This window comes from Ahaetulla prasina, chromosome 1, assembly GCF_028640845.1.
Source record: "Ahaetulla prasina isolate Xishuangbanna chromosome 1, ASM2864084v1, whole genome shotgun sequence".
NCBI classification, from domain to species: Eukaryota; Metazoa; Chordata; class Lepidosauria; order Squamata; family Colubridae; genus Ahaetulla; species Ahaetulla prasina.
In genome coordinates this window covers 104,806,920-104,827,199 of record NC_080539.1, presented here as the reverse complement: position 1 = coordinate 104,827,199, position 20,280 = coordinate 104,806,920, and the positions used below count along the sequence as shown (strand labels likewise).

The 20,280-nt window shown below is 43.6% G+C and overlaps 1 long non-coding RNA gene across 2 annotated transcripts in view; it reads right to left on the bottom strand.

Moving 5' to 3' along the window:
- Positions 1-2,179: 2,179 nt before the first annotated feature.
- LOC131192366 (uncharacterized) overlaps positions 2,180-20,280 on the bottom strand; it is a 30,610-nt gene continuing 12,509 nt past the window's right edge. The window contains exons 3-4 of one of the 2 annotated variants that reach the window (XR_009153721.1): positions 5,799-5,952; positions 2,180-2,356 (exon numbers count right to left, since the gene is read on the bottom strand). This is a non-coding gene — a long non-coding RNA (uncharacterized LOC131192366). The remainder of the gene's footprint in view (positions 2,357-5,798; positions 5,953-20,280) is intronic. The other variant, XR_009153722.1, reaches the window with a different exon arrangement.

The window sequence follows — 20,280 nt, the reverse complement described above, 5'->3', positions numbered from 1 at the left end:
TCATCCCAAATGTGCTCAACAAGACGTGCCTCCTCTCCCTCGCTTGGATCATCCCAAATTCGGTCCAGACCGTCCCTCAGCTGAGCGATTTTATCGTATAGATAACCACTAAACTCCTCGGCTCGTCCCTGCAAAGGGTCATCCCGCACCTCCTGATGTAGGAGAGAGCGGGTCACCCGAAACAGGGCGGCCGGGCGGTTATCTGCCGACGCAATGAGGGTGGAGGCGTAGGAGCGCCTCGCTTCCCTCATTGCCACTAGGTAGGTCCTAGAATAGGTCCTAACTAGTGTCCGATCAGCTTCGGAGCGACTGGACCTCCAGGTGCTCTCTAGGCGTCTTCTCCGGCGTTTCATCTCCCTCAGCCCCTCGGAGAACCAAGGGGCCGGACGAGATCTACGCCGGGTCAGAGGCCGCAAAGGCGCGACACTGTCCAGGGCCCCGACCGCGGCCCGCTCCCAGGCCACGACCAGTTCCTCAGTCGTGCCGTGGGCACAGTCACTCATGCGCTCGTTACCTCTCGCTTGGATTACTGTAATGCTCTCTACATGGGGCTCCCCTTGAAGTGCGCTCGGAGGCTTCAGTTAGTCCAGAATGCAGCTGCGCGGGTGATAGAGGGAGCTACACGTAGCTCCCATGTAACACCGCTCCTGCGCAGACTGCACTGGCTGCCTGTGGCCTTCCGAGTGCACTTTAAGGTGTTGGTTATGACCTTTAAATCGCTCCATGGCTTAGGACCTGGGTACTTACGGGACCGCCTGCTGCTACCACACGCCTCCCACCGACCCGTACGCTCCCATAGAGAGGGACTTCTCAGGGTGCTGTCCGCCAAACAATGCCGGCTGGCGGCCCGCAGGGGAAGGGCCTTCTCTGTGGGGGCGCCCACACTCTGGAACGAGCTTCCCCCGGGTTTACGTCAAATACCTGACCTTCGGACATTCCGTCGCGAACTGAAGACATATCGCTTTATCCGCGCGGGGCTGGCTTAAATTGGATTTTTAATGTGAAATTTTATTAATTTTTAAACGGGGTTTTTAGTTTACGGTAATTTTAATTTCAGGCTAATTAAATAAGTTTTTAAAATGGGATTTTAATCTGTATATTGTATTGTTGGTTTTATCTTGCCTGTACACCGCCCTGAGTCCTTCGGGAGAAGGGCGGTATAAAAATCAAATAAATAAATAAAATAAAAATAAAATATCCCCTCGTCCATGTCATTGATGAAGATGTTGAAGAGTACTGGGCCTAAAACAGAGCCTATATTCAGAAGCTCCTCCATTTGAGAAATTACTTATCAAAATCTGCATTCAGCAAGTCAAAGCATGGAATAAATCTTTTTTTTTCCCCTTTTGAGACATGTATGCAACGTATTTTCTGTCCCTGCTTGAGATATATCCAGGTATTCTAAGATCTTTTGGGATTTCCTGTGGCCAATTAAAAATAGTAATAGTAGAGAACAAGAAACATTCTAATCTTCCAGGAAAGAGAATAAAACAGAAAGATATTCTCCTTCATTGGAATCTTCTGATTAAAAAAAAAACCCACAGATCATTATGCTTCTCATACCAGCCCAATGCTACCTCTCTGATAGTGTATTATTTTTGTTTTATCTTGAGCGATGGCTGAGCTTGTCTGCTGGAGAGCTAACAGCCCGAGTTCAAGACCTGAGCTCCGTGCAACAGGGTGAGCTCCCTTTACTTGTCTTAGCTCCTACCCACCTAGCAGTTTGAAAGCATGTAAATGCAAGTAGATAAATAGGTACCACTTAGGTGGGAAGGGAACAGCATTCTGTGTGTCTTTGGTGCATAGCCATGCTAGTCACATGACCACAGAACAGAGGTGGTATTCAGCAGGTTCTGACCAGTTCTGGAAAACCAGTAGTGGAAAATTCGAGTACTTCAGAGAACCGGTAAATGACTAGCCCCACCCTCATTTATTCTCTGCCTCCCGAGTCCCAGCTGATTGGGAGGAAATGAGGATTTTGCAGTAACCTTCCCCTGGAGTGGGGAAGGAATGGAAATTTTACAGTATGCCATGTCCACCAAGCCATGCCACACCCAGCAAGCAACACCCACAGAACCAGTAGTAAAAGTTTTTGAATCCCACCACTGCCACAAAAGCATTTTTGGACAATGCTAGCTTCCTCAGCTAGGAAACAGAGAGTCAGACACAACTGATGGGAAACTTTTATCTTTTTTTGTTTCAACGGGAAAAAAAGCTGGAGTTGGAAAAATGGGAAACATTCAAGATAAAGATGATATCATCTGCACCTCCAAATTCTGTGTTTAGGTAGAATAATTATACAACAGAAGCCTCATGGGGAAGTTTCTCTGCCATTTCAAGAATTGAAAAATGTCATCTGTGGGGGGAAAATCAGAATTAGTGGTAAAATAGTAATAAACCTAACAATTATGCAGGATACCATTTTTGCCTGTAGGAAAACATGTTTGTATAAACATGTTTGTATTTAGACCACTCTATTTTTATTGACCTTAACTCATCTGCTAAATGTGAAGAAGGGTATTTTATCTAAGGGGCAAGTTTTGAGAATGAACAGGATACTAGATATTTATCACTGAATACACTGATTAAAAAAAAGATGTATGCAAAATGAAAAATAGCAATTGTACATAGACTTATATACTGCTTCATAGAACTTTATAGCAGCGGCCCCCAACCTTTTGGGCACCAGGGACCGGTTCTGTTATTTACCATATAAGGGTATGCTATAGTTTTCACTCAGGTCCTCCCAAAAGGCGGGAAAGTACTTGAATCTCATTGGTTAAGCTGTCTGGCAGCCCTCTATAAAAGAGGACACTGCCAGACTAGCACTCTGTTGGGTTGTACTGGTCTACTAATAAAGAGCTGTTGTTACTGAAAGAGCTGTGTCTGTCTCTTCCATCATCGGATCCAACAGGTTCCATGGAGAGAGTTTTTTCCGCAGACCAGAGGGGGTGTTGTTTCACATGTTACCTGCCTCCCGCAGATATGGCTTTGTTTGTTTACATGGCCCAGTTTCTGGCATATCGCAGCCCAGTACCAGACCATGGACCAGGGGTTGGGAACCCCTGATTTATAGTACTCTCGAAGCAGTTTACAGAGTCAGCATATTGCCCACAACAATCTGGGTCCTCATTTTACCAACCTTGGAAGGATGGAGTCAAGGCTGCATCAACCTTGAGCCGGTCAGGATTGGACTCCAGGCTGTGGGCAGAGTGTGCCTGTAATACCACATTTTAACCACTGTTCCACCATGGCTGTGGTGTACAGTGTACACATTTTAAATGTTCTGAGCTCAAAGAAAACGATTTTGTGATCAAAATAGCTGTTCTGGCCATAACGTATATTCTAAGCTTGAAACGGGGAGGTTTCTAATTCAGAACACTTTTGGAATGATCAAAACATGATCAGACTACTGACCTATGAATAAGACATTCTGAATTTGGGTTCAAAGCAATTGTGCAAGACGCAGCTGCTTAACAACTTTCTGATGATCCCAAATAAAGCATCTAAAAAGGATATTACCCTCTGATGTGATATAATCCCACAAAACCTTTGATCAACCAGCTTCACAATATATATATGCAAAAGTACACACACACACACAACTTAAAGACTTTATTACAAAATAATTAATAAGAAAGCTTGAGAACCATTTACTTCTCAGAATGCATACTGGTCAGTCCTGAAATATTTATCTCTGAGTTTGCTGAATGCAATCCAAAACTGTGGGACAGGACATTTCAATTTATACATACAGGTGATAGATTGCATGTTTCAAAGTTTTTCTGTTGAGACTTTGTATCAAGGTTCCCACCTTGCAACAGCTTTACACATAAACCTTCATTTAAAACAGAAATGAGGATTTCTCCCTCTGAAACCTATTCAAAAAATAGATGTATCTGAAAGGTTGTTAGGTATCTAAAATTGGTAGGGTTTTAATATGGCATTGAAACCCAGCTATGGGCCTATTATTTGATCTTGTTAAATATATTAACTGGCCATAAGAATGGTATGGTTCAAAATATGCTTTCTTCAAACTGCACATTCTTCTACTACTTCAAACCTCTCCCCTTCCCCATTAAAACCCAATTTACTTTAAGCTATTGTTTATTTTAGTTTATTTAGTTTAGTTTATTTAGATTTTTAAACCGCCCTTCTCCCGAAGGACTCAGGGCGGTTCACAGCCGTAATAAAAAAACAATACAACATACATAGTAAAAACAATTTTAAAAATCTTATTAAACATCAGGCCAGATTAAAACTATTAAGAACATAAAAACTCCAAATTAAATCAAAATATTAAAACTGCTAAAAATTTATTTAAAAATTTCTATGCCAGTCCTGCACGAATAAATAAGTAGGTTACAAGGAATCAGAGATTAATTTGTTTTCCTTTATGGAGATGGGGCCATGTAACATATTTAAATCTCAGCCAGATTCTGCTCACCAGCAGTGGAGCACAAGAAGCATAAGATTACAACCATATAGCTTGTAAAACTTTTACAGAAACACAATCTTTCCATTCCCACCATGTGAGCATATTGTGTTCTTTCTGACCTATTTTGCATGCCTAGAGGGTGTATGACTTTATACTAGGAAGCGATAATCTCCTCTTAATACATGATTCAATCATTCAAGCCTACACTCTCGTGACCTGCCTAGTCTAATGCAGCTGACCAAATGTGAATGGCAGTTTTGTCAGATGCTATTCATTGAATAGGAACACAACAAAAGTCCTGTTGGATCAAATCCAAGGCCTTGTTTAGTCCAATGTTCTGTTTCTACAGCGGCCCCTAGATGCCAATGGGAAACACATAAGAACAGGAGAATGCAAAGGCTTGCCTGTAGTTGCTTCCCAACTGATGTTATATAGGACAGCTATAGGACAGTAAATCACCATTAAGAACCACCTTACAATGAATGTGTTATACTCCCTGTAAAGTCAGAAACATTAATGACTATTATTACAATTTCTAGTAGGAAACTCCATAATTTAGCTATAGAGTTATGAGAACTTGCATGCAAAATCGAGATGGCCTTTAGAGGGCAGCAAAAAGTTGAAAATTTCTGTATCTCTCTGTTGCTATCTAGTGGCCATCAGAATTCTTGCAGGCCAAATCTGGTAAGGTAAAGGTAAAGTTCCCCTCGCACATATGTGCTAGTTGTTCCCAACTCTAGGGGGCAATGCTCATCTCCGTTTCAAAGCCGAAGAGACAACGCTGTCCAAAGATGACTCTGTGGTCATGTGGCCGGAATGACTAAACACCAAAAGGCGCACGTAACACTGTTACCTTCCCACCAAAGGGGGTCCCTATTTTTCTACTTGTATTTTTTATGTGCTTTCGAACTGCTAGGTTGGCAGAAGCTGGGATAAGCAATGGGAGCTCACCCCATTACGTGGCACTAGGGATTCGAAACGCTGAACTGCCGACCTTTCGATTGACAAGCTCAGCATCTTAGCCACTGAGCCACCACATCCCAAATCTGGTAGCCTTATTTAATTATAAGGTTTGCGATAAGATGGCTTCTTTTAGCTTTGTGATTCTTGTAACATTTAATTTCTTAAATTCACATAAAATTGGTATTAATAATTTCTTGCAACATTTTAAAATTGGTATTACTCTGACCATTTTCCATTGCTCTTGTAGAGAACTCAGTATTAGATACTTATTGTTAGAAATCATGAATTTAACCTATGCTTTTTTTCAGACCTTCTGAGTGGGTACCCTCTCTAGACCAACTGATACCATTTCAACCTATTGCTGTCAGTTTGCCCCCGATGCCTAATATTTCATCACCTCTTAATGCCTCAATTCTTCAGATTTCCTCTGGAAAAAAATTGCATTCAACCCTGGGCAGCCCACTGTGTTTTCTGCTGGGACATCAAATGCAAATACTTTCTTCATCCAGTAGTCCTGTTGCCTTTTGGGTGACTTCTTGGTTCTGGTATCTCTAAATAACATTTCATGTTAGTCTGTATTTTACTGATGTGCTCCTTGGTATTTTAAAACCTACATGAATATCTTTTGCAAAAATGTTTAGTGAATGAATCCCTTTCAAAATCCTTCATCCCAATGGTAAAATCCAATTTTTTTTACTATTAGTTTTGTGGGCATGGCTTGATGGGCATGGTGTGGCTTGGTGGGCGTGGCAGAGGAAGGATATTGTGAAATCTTCATTCCCACCCCACTCCGGGGCCAGCCAGAGGTGGTATTTGCCAGTTCTCCAAACTGCTCAAAATTTCCACTACTGGCTCTCCAGCACCTGTCGGAACCTGCTAGAGTTCATCCCTGCTTCATCCTCTAAACCAGGGATGTCAAACTGACAGCCTGTGGGCCAGATGCCCAGGCCACGTCCACTCAGCTCTGTGAATGGGAAAAACGTCACAAAAGGTCATGTGACAACAATGTGACACCACAAGTTTGACACCCTGCTCTAAACAGAAAATCAGAAATAGGTAAATTGACCACCTTCCAGAATTACTGTTTTCTTTCTGGAAGCTAAATAGTCAGTAGGGCCACCAGCTTAATTAACAACTTCTTGTACTTTTCTAGGAGAAAGAATGAAGTTAGTATCCAAAGGGATCTCTTGTTTTCCTGATTGCTTTGACAAAGCCAAACGCTATAATTTGTGGTAATTTTTCAAGGACATTGGACAGATTTTTATATTCCAACTCACCTAATGGATTGTTGAAGCCATTTCAGCCATCTGGCTTCTAATTTATTGATGAAAACCTTGATTTGATTTATTTACTGAATCTCCTTGCCTACATTGCTTTTCTACCTGGGGAGGGGGGTAGATTGCTACGAAATGCAGAAGATCTACTGGTGAAAATGGAAGCATGTGGAATTGTCAGCTTTATTCACAATAAGCCTTGCTTTTCCTCTCATTCAATGGCAGCAGAAATTAGGTCATATGGTAACCTAATATGGAAGGCAGTCTAAAGGCCAGTAAGTCATTCATTTATGTCATTTACACCATTGCTGCATTCAGAGCATGGTTCTTGGACTCTTTTTTTCCTATTTACTTAGCACACCCTTCTGTCCAATTACACTATAATTTCAGAACTGGAACAATTATTTAAATTGTTTTCCGGCCATGCTCTTTTCTGAAAATAGTTATCCTCTGCTATTTTCTTTCTATCTCCTATTTCATTTCGGGTTATTATCAATGATTTTTCTCTGTGTCATTTTAGTTGACTAAAATATAAAATTAACCAAACAGTTGAGTTTTACAGGGAATCACAACAATGTACCTCTTCAGGTTTAATGTTTCAGTGATGGTCCAATCAAGGGTTTCTAATTCTTATTAAGCTGGAAACTAGATGTAAGTGTAATCTTCCTCAACATTTCTTTTTAGGAATGTTGCCAAATACAGCAAGCTCAAGGTATTTCATGAGTACTTGAGAATGTTCTTTGAATCATTGTCTTTTTTTTCCTTGAAACTCAGTGATGTGCTGGTTCAATATTTCTATCTAGCAGCTGATATTTTGCAATGTGGTTGATGTACAATGGTGCCCAAAGATTTACGTATTTGTTTATATTTAAAGAATATAATATATTCATATATTTATATTTTTATGTTAATTTATGTTTTAAATATATAAAATAGGGCAGTCCCTGAGTTGCAACAGTTCATTTAGGACAGGGGTAGTCAACCTTTTAATACCTACCGGCCACTTTTGTATCTCTATTAGTAGTAAAATTTTCTAACCGCCCACCGGTTCCACAGTAATACGCCGTGTATCATCGTCTGCGCATGCCTCTTGTGCATCGTAGATTGGGTTTGTGGGAGGGCTCCAGCTACCAGCTCTGCTTTTCTGTTACAGCTGGGTGGTGTGGGGGGAGATGCGCGAACTATTCTGGGACGAGGCTCTTTTGTTTGCGGTCGCACTATAGCGCTATTTAGTTTCACTTACGTAACGTCAACTAAACTTATGTGCGGGTGATACAAATAGTATATTTTCAGAAATTTAAATTGTCACAGAGAATTTTATGAAAACCTAATGAAAATGTTTTTAAATAATGCTATGAAATTTTTTTAAAAAGTCAATTAAATTTTTAAAAAAGGAAAGTACTTCAGTATCAGACAAAACCCCTACCGCCCACCATGAAAGCTGGAACGCCCACTAGTGGGCGGTAGGGACCAGGTTGACTACCACTGATTTAGGAACTGTTCGAAGTTACAAAGGCACTGAAAAAAGTGACTTATAATCATTTTTCACACTTACGACCATTGTGGCATCCCATGGTCATGTGATCTAAATTCAGATGCTTGGTAACTGACTCGTATTTATGACAACTGCAGTATCCCAGGGTCATGTCATCACCTTGTGACAAGCAAAGTCAATGGAGCAGCCACTTAACAACCATGTTAGTACCTTAACTGTGGCAAGAAAGGTTGTAAAATAGGGCAAAATTCACTTAACAACTGTCTCGCTTAGCAACTGAAATTTTTGGCTCCATTGTGGTGATAAGGACTTACCTGTAGTTAATATTTAACAGCACTGATAGCAGATCATATAGCAGTATCTTGCAGTGTTTTTCAAACATTTACCTTTGGAGAACTCCTTCCATTCATCCTAAACAATCCTTGCATGTTTGCTATTATATGCATAATGTAGCTCCAGTCCAATAGTACAAACTCTGCCCTCACCAGACACTGTTGGGGTTCTCATTAATAAAGAAATAAAATTATTACATCCATTATTTTCCTATAGCAAAGAGAAGATTTTGGTTCTTCTCACAGGGAAAAAAAAATACTATAAAACATAATTTACTTGTGAAGCCAATCCGTCTCATAAAAAAAAAAAAGATAACAAAAAAGCCTAAATGATTTGTGTAGAAGATCTGAGGTACAAATTTGACATTCAAAATGCAAAATCGATTTTAAAAAGCTCCAAACACAAATCAAATGGCAATTATGGAAAAAATTGGTTGCAGGGCCAAAGCCATGTACCAGGAAATAACCTTAAATTAATACATATAAGATTGCTATACGGTAGTGTTCTCCTGTGTTAATTTTAGCTGTCCTTGAAGCAGCTTTACCATAGCTTATTTTTCTTTTCTTGTTCTTCTTGTCCTGAGTGCTAAATATAGTAGTCTTCTTATATTAATTGTATTATCCCTGAGAGACCTTGTCCCTCTCTGTTTCACCAGAGGGATGAATGGTGTCAGTTTCCATTATGAAAATCTGGTAGCTTCAGAGCAATGATTATTTCCTTGCAGGTTTCTAAGTCTACAAGTGTTTCACAATATTCTTAAATTAAACAATTAGGAAAAACTGGAACAGAATTCTTTTTCCAAAACCAACCATTTAAAGCTCTTATAGTTTGCCAGGTCCATATATGTTTGCACGTTATGATGTTAGCCACAGCAATTAGCATCAAATCAACTTATAATAAGCGTAATACCAACCTGGATGTTCTTCCATTTTGTTGGCAAAAGGTTTCCTGATGGGAATCTTTATTTATTTTTCAAAACGTGATTATAAATAACAGTGAAATTCAGGATAACTAAATGGCAAGCAATGTTATAGCAGATACATCGTGTACCATAGCATATACTGTGCTTTTGTACAAATCATGTGAATTTCAATGACATCATGTAAGCTTTCAGTTATGTATAAGCTATTAAAAATAATTCTAGAGCTGAGAGTGATTTGATAAGGCTTTTTTCTTAGACTACATGCTTCACAAAATTTAAGTCAGCTTAGCTGATTCAAATACCATAATAATGTGCTGTGATCAGTCAGAATACTGTTTTTGAATGTCTGATAGTTGTGAAACTTTTAATTTATGAGGCCGATATATCAGAATGTAACATATTGTACTTCCTTATTTAATGTATTTATATACTGTTTCATTTGCTAAAGTATCTCAAGATGGTTTGCAATTAAAAAACAGTAATAAAGTATGTAATGAAACAAGATTTGAACAGTATAAGACAACTATAAAAAATAATATTCAGGTAAACCTATTCATTTAAAAAGTGGGGGAAAGGCCTGGGAAAACAGCCAAGTTTTCAACAGATGCCTCTTAAAGACTGTTGCAGAGTATTAGAACAGAACAGAACAGAACAGAATAGAATTTTTTATTGGCCAAGTGTGATTGAACACACAAGGAATTTGTCTTGGTGCAATTAACAATGTTATTAAGATGTTCTTCTGTTTGCAACTATGATATGGCATTCAATAGTCCTCAAGAACTATTGTCAGCTTTGGAAGCCATATTAGGCCAGAAGCTTCCGTGCTGCCACTTTCTCATGTATGGGAAAGTAGGAGGGGGGATTTAGTAGAGGGGTTGTCTTTAGACATAATAATATTCTTCCTGTTGGTCAAGGTCAGGCCGATCCTACATCTGGAGAAGGAGTGGTCGGAGTGATGTCTCAAGATGGGACGGTTGGCGATTGGAGCATGTGATTGATGGAGGAGTGAGGGGATGGTTTGGGGGGTTTTGATTTACTGAGGGAAAACCTGGACCACTCAGATTCGGGTTTTCCCAGTTGTGCCAGTTACCTATCCTAGTAAATAGAACTTTGAAAGATGCTTGCTTCGGAGTTTTTACTTGGAGTTGGGGGTTTTTCCTGGAACGCTGACACCTATAGAGGATCTCCCCCAAAGATCTGACTGACTGGCCAGGTCTAATAACTGTGACGATACACTGACTACTATCCTAGTGCCATGTTATTTAGAGTCTTATGATCATCCCAAATCTTGAATTCTAGTCAGTACCCTGGATGCAATGTTCTGCATTACTTGAACTTTCCAGAATGTCTTCAAGGGCATCCTCCCCCTATAGAATACATTCTAGTAATCTAAATGTAAGTTTACCAACCTGTGAATTGCTGTAGGTAGACTATCCTTTCCAGCAAAGGGCATAGTTGATATTCCAGATGAAAGTGGCAATACATATTTCCAGCTATGGAGATCACTTGGATCTCCACTACTACTGATGATTTTAAAAGTTCCTGCAAATCATCTGCCTGTTTTTCTGAGTCTACATAACACCATTTGGAATGAGTAGTTCTCCAATACTCAAAACTCTTCTTCTCTCCCCAGGATTTAAGCTTAATTTATTGGTGCTCATGTACCCGAGCATGGTCTTTCCTAATTCAAATGTTATGAAGAAGTGACATCCACTCCCAAAGCCCTGATGAGCCACCTGTCAGGGTTCTGAGTAATGCACCCATTGAAAGCAGAACTCCAAGGCAGATAGAATCCTCTAAGAACATGTTTATTGGATACATCATAACAGCACAGCTGGTGAAAACCAACTCTGAAAGTTCCCGAGGTTTTCATCTAATTAAAAAAATAAAAACTTCTCCCCACCCCAGTGTCATCAGTCACATTGTCCAATGAATATACTCTCCCACTTCACCAGCCACCTGTTATGATGACCTTGGTTCCCACAGGAAAACTTTTTATTTTGACTGTAAGCTGGGCTATCTACTACCTTCCCCCTCCCCTTCTTTCTCAGGCTTCATGGCAACTGTGAGGCAGCACAAGATGGCTTCAGCCAGGTTCGCTTCAGAGTTGACACAAGCAACTCCATGGTTTCATATAGAAGCTTGTTAGCATTGGGGACAAAATGATAGTTTTGGCAGCCAACCATGCCTGTGGGAACAACACAGTGTCCCTAACTCTCAGCTTACAGAGACAGTCCAAAAACACCTTAGTCAACAGTAACAGAAACTGCTGAGAGATCAAGCAGGATCAACAACGTCTGTGTTTTCCAACTGGTGGATGACCATGGCTCATTTTGTCCCAATTGAAAGTGCTCAGAGTAACTGATGTCATCCAAGCTCTGCAGTTATACAAGTGCAACCTTCAAAACCAAAATAAGGGATGTTATTTGACAAAATCCTTTGGATTCAGGGACCTCAGTAGAATTCTGCTTCCTTCACATTTGGTGGCATCACTCTCTGTGTTTATTTGATCGATTCCCTCCCCCTCTCTTTGGCTAGCTCAGATAAACTAAAATGAACAGGGATTGTCATGTTGGTTTATTCAGAGTAACAAGTAAAGAATTATTCCATAACTATTTTCTTTTTCGCCTTAAAGTGGGCAGCATTGGGAGCTCTGAAGCAGATGGTAATAAAACCTTCACCACTCTAAAGAGCTTTGCTGGATGGCTGTTTGAGGATGCAATGGAAGCCACAAACTATTCTACAAGGTTCACTGCCACACAGTAGGTGCAATTATATGCACTGAGTTAGGTCCAATTGGCCTCTTGGCACGTCTTACACTACTTGCACTCTAGTTGTTCCCTGACTTTTTCATTCCATCCACAGAAAACCAAGGACAAGCCTAGACTGCACACTGCCAGAAGAATACATTTGTGAGCAATTGTGTCATTAGTCCTTTCAGTTTTACCCCAGAGGTCAACAGCAGCCTTGACAAGCTCATTGTCTCCAGCTTCTGGAAATTTGCCCAGAAATTCAAGTGCTCCATAGAGTTTTGCCTCCCTCCTTAACTCCTTTCTTTGTTCTGATTCTTTCCTGACTTCCTGGTTTGGGCAAACCATTAGATGGCTATTGTTTTACCCAAACTACAAACAATGGCTTGTGTTTGCGAGAGCAGGCAGAAAACAATGTTCCTATAAAAACTTTTCCAAAATTTAGCTGGTTATTCAAGGTGAACTGTTTTGCTGAGTGAGATCCTGTCTATTTCTCATCTAAAATATAGTAAAATGTGACTTGGAGGTGGGTGGAAACTGGAAATTACCTGAACATTCATTATTCCACCCATGTTTGGGTAACGATTCCAGTGATGAAATTAAGGTTTTACTATGAAACGGCAGCAAAATCATAGCAAGCAGGTGTGGTGGCAAAATGTAAATGACCCTATTGGGATTCTGAGAAGGAAGTAGAACATGCAAATGCAAGACAAGATTCAAGATTCAGAAATTCAAGTCTAACTACCAAGTCACACCCTGCTTCTTACAAGGTGCTATATAATCCTAGGCATTGTGGCACCTCTCAAAGATGTATAATCTTTTTTTTAAAAAGTATAACAGGATATTTCCCCTGAATTTTTATTATGATAACAGTACAGAACTAAGAAGCGTCTTTCATTTCCTGTAATTTTCTGTAGTGTCTCTCTGTGGCATGGCTTATACTACAATTTCTACATAAATTAAGAAAAATTTACATAAAGTTTGTTGGGCATGACTTTTTAAAAAAAAAAGAAAGAAAGAAAGAGCTCCTAATTCTCAAGAAAATTGAGTTAAGAAAACTTGGGAATTTAGCAGACTGGCATTCAAGTGCTTAGCTCTTATCCAGCTTAATATCAGAAAAGTACATTCCACAAATTTAGGACATCTGCACCAATTCACTTAAGTGATACACTTTAGATTCAGCAGTCTTAACCATGGGCATTTTAAAATAATACAAGTAATGGGTCTGTGTCCAGTTTGTTAATTATCATTTCCCACTCAGGCTGTTAAACATAGAAGAATCCCACCCATGTAAAAGACACAACTGAAAGTCAGTGTGTAATTTTGTGAAAGACTATATGCTTGTGATGCGATGGCTCAAACCCTCTCTGTGTGCATGCTAGCAGTCCCCCCAGCCCAGTTCTACCACACATGCGTGCACACCTCCCACCAGCCAGCTGGTCTTTGGGTCTCTGTTGCGCATACACGAGGAGCGGGGCACATGCAGGGGACATGTGTGCACATGCAAAGAGGGGCAGGGTGCCTGTGCAGTGGGGGGCAGTTGGTGCAGGAGGCTTTCCAGGCCAAAAATGGATCATGGGGGGTGCTGAGCCCCCGTGACACGTTTTGGCTTCCAGGTTGGTGCAGGCAGCTTTCCAGGCCCAAAACGGGGTGCAGGGGAGCCTCATGCGGGCCCCGGTGCCCCATTTTGGGCCTGGAAAGCCTCCTGCACCAACCTGGTAGCCAAAACGGGGGGCAGGGGGGCAGGATGCATGCACAGGGGGGAGCATGTGCGGGGATGCACGCACATGTATGGGAAATGCATGCGTGGGGGTGCACGCATTGAATTTTGGGAGTTCGGGTGCAAGCGTATGCATTTGCGTGCACACTTTGGGCACTCGGCACCAAAAAGGTTAACCATCAGTGGTATATGCTCATTTTCATTTATTTTATATCCCATCCTTATTATTATACCTCCCTTCTCTTGCTATTTTCGCCAACAATCCTATGAGGTGAGTTGAGCTGGGAGAGAATAATTGGCCCAAGATCACCCAGCCAGCTTTCATGCGTAAGTCAAGACTAAAACTAACAGTCTCCTGGTTTGTAGGCAAGCACCTTAATCACCAAGGCAGTGGTTCTCAATCTTTTCTTTACCATGGATCAGTGGTGGGTTGCTCTCACTTCAGTCCGGTTCTATAGAACCAGTAGAAAACCGGTGGGAGGCTCCGCCCACCCGCCACAACGTCATCATGGGTGATCTGCACATGAGCAGACGCTTCTGCGCATGCGCGCAGTCCCGTTGCGAACCGGTAGTAAAGGTAAGTAGAGCTCACCCCTGCCATGGATCCCTTTAAATACATTTTGTGACCTGGGACCATGGCCAGGGACCAGCAAGACTTAACTCAAGATTCAAATCATAATATTTCTTCAAGCCTTCATGGATCCCTTGTGATAACATTCCCCTCCCCCCCTCCCCCCCCGGGCTCTGCAACCACAGGTTGAGAACCACTGCACTAGACAAAACTTGCCTGGATATGCTTATAGTCTCTATTCATCTGGGACAGTTCACATCTTCTTTAGTCTCTTCTCAACAACAATACTTTTGCTGCATCTTGTTAGAAAAGCTAAGTGTGCAGAGTAGATGCCCTGCCTCTGACTGCTAAATCTCCAGATGAGCAATTGACTTTTCTGTAATATGTCCTATACAAACTAGTACTACTATTCGGGATCTTGTGGTTTTACATTCTTTGGGTAATCACTGCTTAACTCACATTTGTTCCACCTATACAATAACAGTCTTCAGGATTCTCGCTCTACAAGGAAGCAAGCCTATTTTAAGACAAAGGTGAAAAGTTTTAGCAGATGGGCCCAATGTGACCCATCAGTCTGGCTCACCTGTCTTCTTGGCATTCAGTGAGGTTTTATCTGCCCCAAATTTTTTGTTTTATCCACTCACATTTTGAGTCCTATTTGCATTTGCCCAGCAGAAGAACCTGAAAATATCACTTTATCTCAGTTGTGTCATGCTTTCCCCACTAGAATAGAATAGAATAGAATAGAATTTTATTGGCCAAGTGTGATTGGACACACAAGGAATTTGTCTTGGTGCATATGCTCTCAGTGTACATAAAAGAAAAGATACTACAGGACCGGCACCTAAAAATGGAATGTTTGTGTTACGTTCGGGAAGTAACGAGGCTGGAGACCAGGGTAGTGACAACAGCTCTTTAATATAGGGTGAACCCAGCAACCTGGCTGGGGAAAAACCTCTCCTTATATACTGTTCAACCGGCGGCTTCAACCAATCAGCAACGTGCTTGTTTCCCGCCAAAACATTTAAAGATACATAACACTCCTCCCCTCCCAGAAAACACTTTACCTATATTTACATATTATTTACATGTTATTTTTCGACGTAGTCACGCAAATAACCTGGGCGTCTCCTGATTCTTTCGGACCTGCGCGGTTCAGTCCTTGGGAGTGGGTTGAGCTGGTCGGAGGGGCTGTTTGCTCCTCCCAGCTCTTTCTCTAGGCCATCCGGCCCTGGATTACTTGCAGACTCTTTTTCTAGGCCATCCGGCCTTGGATTACTTGCAGAGTCGTCCCTGCTGTTACCAAATGGAAAACCTGATGGCGTCGCTGGACCTCCGGGGACTCAGCTAAGTCTTGCGCCTCTCCCGGGTTAAGGTCAGCTGTGGGTTCAACTAATGTGTGGTCAGGGTCTGTCTCATTTAGCTCGGATTGTTCGGCTATTCGTTTTCGTATTTGATCGATGTGTCGCCTCCATACTCGGTTGTCTTTTAACTCAACTAAGTATGACTTTGGACCAGTTGCTTTTATGATTTGCCCTGCTAACCAACTTGGGCCGTCCCCATAGTTGCGGGCCCACACTCGGTCGCCTATGCCCATTTCTCTAGTTTTTTCCAGTTCCCCCTTGTAACCCTCTGGTGTGTAATGGGGATTTAAACGGTCAAGTGGGCACCGGAGTTTCCGTCCCATCAATAATTCGGCTGGGCTTCTGCCTGTAGCAGTGCTGGGGGTTCTATGCTGGACGGCCAGAAAGAAGTCTATCTTTGTTTGCCAGTCGCCTGGCTTGAGTCTGGACAATGCCTCCTTAGCGCTCCGGACGGAACGCTCTGCAAGGCCATTCGATGCAGGGTGGAAGGGCGCAGAGAGGGCATGTCGGATGCCCTCATCTGCCAAGTATTCCTCAAACTGGGTTGCCGTGAATTGCGGGCTGTTATCGGATACTAGCGTGTCAGGCAACCCGTGGGTTGCGAATAGGTGCCGCAGGGCTGTGATTACTGCCTCGGCTGTCATGGATCTCATGAGAATGATCTCCAACCATTTAGAGAAAGCGTCGACTACCACTAAGAAGGTTTGGCCGTGGAAAGGGCCGGCGAAATCAATGTGGATTCTTGACCAGGGCCCTTGGGATTTTTCCCATTCCCTAACCGGGGCCGTTGGGGGTAGCGGTCTGGATTCCTGGCAGGCCAGGCATTTCCCTACCCTCTCAGCAATTTCTGAGTCCATTAATGGCCACCAAACATAGCTTCTTGCTAGCCCCTTCATCCTTACGATCCCTGGGTGACCCTCGTGTAGAAGGTCCAATACCTTTCCCCTCAATTTCTCCGGGATCACCACTCGATCTCCCCATAGCAGGCACCCCCCTTGAGCCGACAGTTCCCCACGTTTTTTTACAAATTCCTTAAAACGCTCGCCCGGCGCAGCGGGCCACCCTCTTTGTACCCAACCGAGTACAGTCCTCAAAATAATGTCCCGGTATGATGCCCGAGCCACCTCCTTAGATGTGACTGGGCCAGAGTCCAAAGAGTCAATTAGCAGGATGGGCGTCCCCGGAGTGGGGTCTTCGATCGCCCCTGGTAGTGGGCATCTGCTTAAAGCGTCCGCATGCCCCACTTCTTTTCCGGGTCGATGCTGCAGCTTGTAGGAATAAGCGGCTAAGAAGATAGTCCATCGGGTCAATCGTGGCGAAAGTGCCACAGGCGTTGGGCGGTCGCCAGCCAGTATCCCTAACAGCGGTCTATGGTCAGTAACAATTTCAAAGTCTCTGCCAAAAACGTATTCGTGAAACTTTTTTACCCCTGACACGATCGCTAGCGCTTCCTTATCCAACTGGCTATAGTTCCTCTCTGTTGAGGACATCGTTCTGGAGTAGAAGGCTATTGGGGCTTCTGTGCCGTTTGGAAGTCTGTGGCTGAGCACAGCCCCCACCCCGTAAGGGGAGGCATCGCAAACCAGTAATAATGGCAATGAGCTATGATACTGGATCAGTAGGCTATCGCTCGAGAGTAGGTTTTTTACTGCTTCGAAAGCCCTAGCTTCCGACTTTCCCCAAGACCAAACAGTATTCTTTCCCAGAAGCTTATGCAGCGGCTCAGCAACGGTCGCCTTGTTTTTTAAAAAGACCGCGTAAAAATTCACTAGCCCCAGGAATGCCTGTAGCTCTGTTTTGTTTTTGGGCGCTGGAGCCTTTCTTATTGCCTTGACTTTGCTCTCAGTGGGGTGAATTCCTTTCTTGTCTATTCTGTAGCCCAAGAACTCGACGGATTCTACCCCTATCTGGCATTTGTTCACTTTAACCTTTAGTCCGGCTGACCGGAAAATGCCCAGAACTTTCCTCAAACGCTCCCCCAATTCCTCTAAATTTTCGGCTGATATCAATACATCATCGAAGTAGGGGACTACCCCTGGGAGCCCTTGCAGAAGTCGTTCCATTAAATTTTGGAACAGCCCCGGTGCCACACTCACCCCAAATTGTAATCGGGTACACTTGAAAGCACCTCTGTGAGTTACAATCGCTTGGGCTTCGCTGTGTTGGCGCCTACGGGCAGTTGTTGATAGGCTTGAGCCAAGTCTAACTTTGCAAAGACTTGCCCTTGCCCCAACGAGTGCAGCAAGTGTTGCACCACGGGAACCGGGTAAGCGCTTTTCTGTAAGGCTTTGTTTAACGTCGCCTTGTAGTCAGCGCAGATTCTAACTGACCCATCTGGTTTTACTGGGGTGATGATTGGTGTCTCCCACTTCGCGTGATCGACTGGCACCAGAATCCCTGATTTATGAGCTTATCTATCTCCTTGTCAATCTTAGGTTTAAGGGCAAAGGGACTCTCCTTGCCTTTAACCTAATGGGGCTACCTGGGGTCTAAGTTGAAGGAAATAGGGGTCCCTTGTACTTGCCCAGGCAGTCCTTGAAGACATCTTCGAACTCGCTCATGAGTGTGTCTTTAGGTTACAGTCACTTCTGTAGATGCCAGTCACTCCCATGCCCAATGCACGGAACCAGTCTAGTCCCAACAAACCAGGCAGGGTCCCTTCGACGATCGTGATGGGCAGGGTCTTCTTGTGTGGTCCGTACTCGACTCGGACAGAGGTGGTTCCTCGAACAGGGATGCGATTCCCTTGGTAGTCGTGTACCCGTAGCCGTTGTGTTTGCAGGTGGCGCTCGCGACTGATGGCAAGGCTTTGCAAAGTGTCCCAGGACATGATGGTGATCGCTGACCCGTGTCCACTTCTAGTCGGCACGGCACTCCTTCTATTTTGGGCTTGGTGAAGATTTTCTTCTCCACCGGGTTGTGGCGCGCCTATGATCACAGTCGCTTGATTCGAGTTCGCGCTTTTTGTTTGAGCCAATCACGGGTCGCCTTGCCGATCCGCGCCTGATTGGCCGATTTGAATTTTCGGCGGGAAGGTTGGGGAGCTCGACAGACTTGAGCTAGGTGCCCTTCTTCTCGCACCGACATGTAGCGCCCTTGAACTTGCAGTGTTGGCGCTGGTGTTGACCTCCGCAACTTCCGTGATTCGTCCCGGTCTTCTTTGCCGCTTCTCGGTTCGACAAACCCTTCCTCATCCTCACCGCCGGATTCGGTCTGGATCTCTTCTTGGTGCACCGGGGTTGACTTTGTGCTCGCCGTGTGTGAGTGGCTTTTGCAGGGTCTCCGCCGCTTGGGTGGACATTTCATGCGCTCTGGCTTCGCCCAGGCGCTTTGCCAGCGTTAGATTGCTTTTCGATAGCAGCCGCCCGCAAACGCATGTCTCTGACCCCACGGATGAGTTGCTCAGCAGCGCCTCGTCCAGGTCTCGGTACCCACAGTCTTTGGAGGCTTTCGCAGGGCGGCCATGTAGTCGCTGATGGATTCGCCTCAGCTGTCGGCGCCTCCAAATTCGAAACGCCGCACGTATTTGGACGGCGTGGGCGCGAAATGGTTTCTTAGCAGGGTTTGCAGAGTTTGCCACGATACCGATTGTACCGGCGTTGGCTCTGCCAGGGCTTCCGCGATGTCGATGACCTCGGACCGCAGTGGCTCAAGAAATATGCCCTTTGCGGTTGTCTGGAACTCCTTGCAGTTCGCTTGTTTAGAAGCTTTCGAAACGGGTCATGTACGTTCCCCATTTCTCTCTGGCCGGGTCAAACGGCGCGGGCGGAGTGTAGCTGGCCATCTCCGCGTTTCTGCCCTGGGTTTGCTGGGTTCGGTTCTTCCGTGCTTCAGCTCGCTTCTGGTGCTCCTTAGCCTCGAAATCCCATCCTCGTCGCCAGTGTTACGTTCGGGAAGTAACGAGGCTGGAGACCAGGGTAGTGACAACAGCTCTTTAATATAGGGTGAACCCAGCAACCTGGCTGGGGAAAAACCTCTCCTTATATACTGTTCAACCGGCGGCTTCAACCAATCAGCAACGTGTTTGTTTCCCGCCAAAACATTTAAAGATACATAACAGTTTGAATATCTGTAACTCTTCCTGGGCCAACTGCCTAAGCTCTCCAGTTTGGTTCAGTCCTGACTAGACATGGCAAGTCTAAAAATGATCCCTTGAAATAACACTCAGGCCCTCTTGGCCCTCTTGGCAAGGCTTCTGAACAGAGTTAAAACTGACCTCTATTACCAGGAGGGTGGTGGTAGGGAAATGTGAATGTAAAAAGAGTTTATTGGCCTTGAAATGGATGGCTGATGCTTACTGATGCACAGAAGACAGCCTTTTGCCACCAGAGTGAACTCAACCATGGCAGTAGATTTACATGACAGGAAGGACATTTAGCTTTAAAAAACAGTACAAGTTTTTAGGGAAGGGAGCCACAAACCTTTTTCATTGGAGTTTTGAAAGACAAAA